Source organism: Nyctereutes procyonoides, unplaced genomic scaffold (genome assembly GCF_905146905.1).
Source record: "Nyctereutes procyonoides isolate TBG_1078 unplaced genomic scaffold, NYPRO_anot_genome, whole genome shotgun sequence".
Taxonomy (NCBI): Eukaryota; Metazoa; Chordata; class Mammalia; order Carnivora; family Canidae; genus Nyctereutes; species Nyctereutes procyonoides.
Window position 1 is genome coordinate 16,532,332 of NW_026575020.1, and position 3,501 is coordinate 16,535,832.

Consider the following 3,501-nt stretch of genomic DNA (forward strand, 5'->3'; position numbering starts at 1 on the left):
CTCCAAGCTCAGTCTCCTTGTTCTGAGCCGATACTGGCGCTTACCCACGACAGCTCTGGCTTTTATGTTTGCTTATTGCTCCTGTTCTTGTTTCAGCTCACTTTTTTTTTTTTTTATTTTTGACCCCTTTCATCAAAACCCAGCAAAAGTTTATTTTATTTATTTATTTTTTTATTGAAGTTCAATTTGCCAACACATAGCATATTACCCAGTGCTCATCCCATCAAGTACCCTCCTCAGTGCCCCATCACCCAGTTACCCCATCCTCCCACCCGCCTCCCCTTCCACTACCCTTTGTTCATTTCCCAGAGTTAGGAGTCTCTCATGTTTTGTCACACTCTCTGATTTTTCCCATTCATTTTCCCTCCTTTCCCTTGTAATTCCTTTCACTATTTCTTATAATCCCTGTGTAAGTGAAACCATATGATGATTGTCCTTCTCTGATTGACTTACTTCACTCAGCATAATACCCTCCAGTTCTATCCAGGTCGAAACAAATGGTGGGTATTTGTCCTTTCTGATGGCTGAGTGATATTCCATTCCACATCTTTTTTATCCATTCATCTGTCGAAGGACATCAAGGCTCCTTCCACAGTTTGGCTACTGTGGACATTGCTGCTATAAACATTGGGGTGCAGGTGTCCCAGCATTTCACTACATCTGTATCTTTGGGGTAAATACCCAGTAGTGCAATTCCAGCAAAACTTTAAAGTGCATATTAGTTTTGATTCAAATCAGGATTTAATTATCTCATAGTTAATGGGCCCTCAGGTTATCTAGTTTTCCAGGCTGCCAGAAGGAGTTTACACATTTCTAGCCAAGTAACAATTCTTGGATGAAAGTTGTGGAAGATTCTTCCTTTGGTATAATATTGACCTCCTTTCACTGAAGTCCCAGTCACAGAAATTAAGTTCTGTGCAGAAGGAACATCCGATTAGAAGTCACAGATGTGGAATCCTTTTGTAGTTCATGAGCCTGATGATTGGTGTTCATGCCGTCAGGGATATGTGCCTCCCTCAAACCTTGTTATGACCTTGGCACATTACCCAACTGATGTGAAGAAAAAAAAGCATGTCAAAGATGTGAATTTATTGTCTATGTTACCTTGGAAAAAATTATCCTAAACTATTTAACCTGTTTCTGTTAATTTTACTATAAAATGGGAATATACTTAGTACCATACCTACCCATAGGTTGAAAGGATAAAATGAGAAACTGTACTAAAAAACACATTTTAATTTGGTAAGATGAGAAACAAAATATAATAATTATGGTAACTAACATTTATTGAATGTTTACTATGGTTGGCAGTTGAGCTATTTATAAAGCTTTCATTGGCTCCTTACTACAACCTTATAATATGGGTACTGATATCGTGATTTAACAGTTAAGAAACCAGTTAAGAAACCAGTCTCAGAAAGACTAAAAGTGTAAGATGATGATGCCATTATTTAGGATCTCCTTATTTTCATCACAAAATAATACCAGTTCAGCTATTATGATGAAGAGCAGAGTATTCTTCAAGGTAAGTTAAGTACTACTGTACCTCATTTTCTTAGATGATTTTCTCTCAAATAATGAGAAGTATTTTGTGAGGATGCATGCCCTTCAAGATGCCTGCTATGTTAAAACTTCCATCCTGAAGAAGTGATGTGCTTTTGCTAAAAGCAACTTTAGTTATGAAGACTCCATTGCAATTTGTACAGCTGTGTAATCGAAACTGCTACAAGGCAAGTTAATATATTATTCTACTCACAGAACAGCAGTTTGATTCCTATGACTTCTTGGCACATCTGTTTGGGATATAAATCCTAAGCAGACTGAACAGTCACTTTCTAAATCTTCAAAATGCTTTACTAAGCAAAGTCTTTAGTGTGGTTAAGGGGAGAAAAAAATTAATAGACTCTCAAGTGAGTGGAGTAGTTTAGCTCAATGCAGAGTGTTTAGGGCAGGTGCAGGTGGGACTGGGAACTTTGAGCTAGAGGGTAGCATGCAAGCCTACAAACACCAGAAGGTGAACTCTCTTGCCAACTTGAGATAATTAGAGAGGGTCTTTAGGGAATGGATCTTTGTAGTATGTTTAATTTTTTTTTTTTTTTTTTTTTTTTTTTACTGGCAGGAGTTCAAATTACATTTAAGTAGGCTTGATTATAGATGCCAATTATTACTGGCCTGCTCACATCCCCTTCTTGTAAAATCCCTACCCATTGATCATACTGAGTGCACAGTAGGCCACATGACCATGACCACAGCTGATTGGACATGTGGTCATAAACTATACCTCATGACTTCACCTCCTGTACTTTGGTCTAGAAAGAAAAGCAGAAGTCATATCTTCTCTCTTGGAAACCTGCAATAAGAGATACAAACAAGGGCTAGAGTATTACTTTTGCAATTGAAAGACGGGTCATTTGAGAAGGCTGGTCCAGAGAGAGAGTGGTTCTGATTCACTGAGAAGCCAAAAAGCCCTGAGAGGTGAGGGAGTGACTATTCCTCAGTGCCACTGATGTAGTATCAACTTTTCCTGAGGCCTTGGGGTTCAATTTACTCAGGTTTTAGTGCATATATGTTTTTTTCTATAACCCTTCTTTGACTTGTCTCTGAGTAGTGAGTAACCTGGCTTTAGTATACTGACTCAATCTTTGCAATCAAAATAACCTGGTATGGGGGATCCCTGGGTGGCGAGTGGTTTGGCGCCTGCCTTTGGCCCAGGGCACGATCCTGGAGACCCGGGATGGAATCCCACGTCAGGCTCCCGGTGCATGGAGCCTGCTTCTCCCTCTGCCTGTGTCTCTGCCTCTCTCTCTCTCTGTGTGACTATCATAAATAAATAAAAAAAATAAAAAAAAATAAAGATTTATTTATTAAAAACAAAAAAAAAAACCTGGTATGAATCAGATAATTTAACACTAATGCTGCTCCAAGTGTTAATACCTAGACCATCTTCAAAAGTACCCTCTTGGTTTCCTGTTTTAATAGGACTCCTGCATTGCCAGAGGCAGAAAGCACATCAAACTGAACCAGGAGGAATTTATTGGGAGGACTTAAGTATCTGATGAAACAACCAAGTTTGGAGAAGGACATGGATGCTCCTGAGCCTTGGGAACAAGTGGAACCTCTGTCTCAAGCCGTTACAATCCTACTTCTAGTTTTCTCAGCTTCTATCTAGTTTTTTATTCTTTATTTTTGCTACAGACTATCTTTGTTTGCATTATAGAAAACATGGCCTCTGAGCATCCCAATTTTCTACAGAGACTGTATGGCCTAGTGATTAGGAAGTATGGGCCACAGGCTGGTTTTGAATTCAAACTTGCCATCAACTAGCAAGGAGATCCTGACCTTTAGGTTTACCCTTGACTTTTATGTAACCAATCTAAGCCTCTATTTCTTCCTCTATAAAATGGAGATTAAAGATAGGTGACTATCTCCCAGCATTGTGAAGATTGAATGTGATAATGGGTTGAAGCATTAGCTCAGCATTTGACACTCATTTAAGTTAGT

The 3,501-nt window shown here is 38.9% G+C and overlaps 1 non-coding gene across 1 annotated transcript; it reads left to right on the top strand.

Annotated features, from left to right (window-relative positions):
• The first annotated feature begins 954 nt into the window (after positions 1–954).
• On the top strand, positions 955–1,056 carry LOC129518426 (small nucleolar RNA U13). Its single transcript, XR_008666193.1, has one exon. It is a non-coding gene; the product is annotated as a small nucleolar RNA U13 (small nucleolar RNA).
• Positions 1,057–3,501: the final 2,445 nt, after the last annotated feature.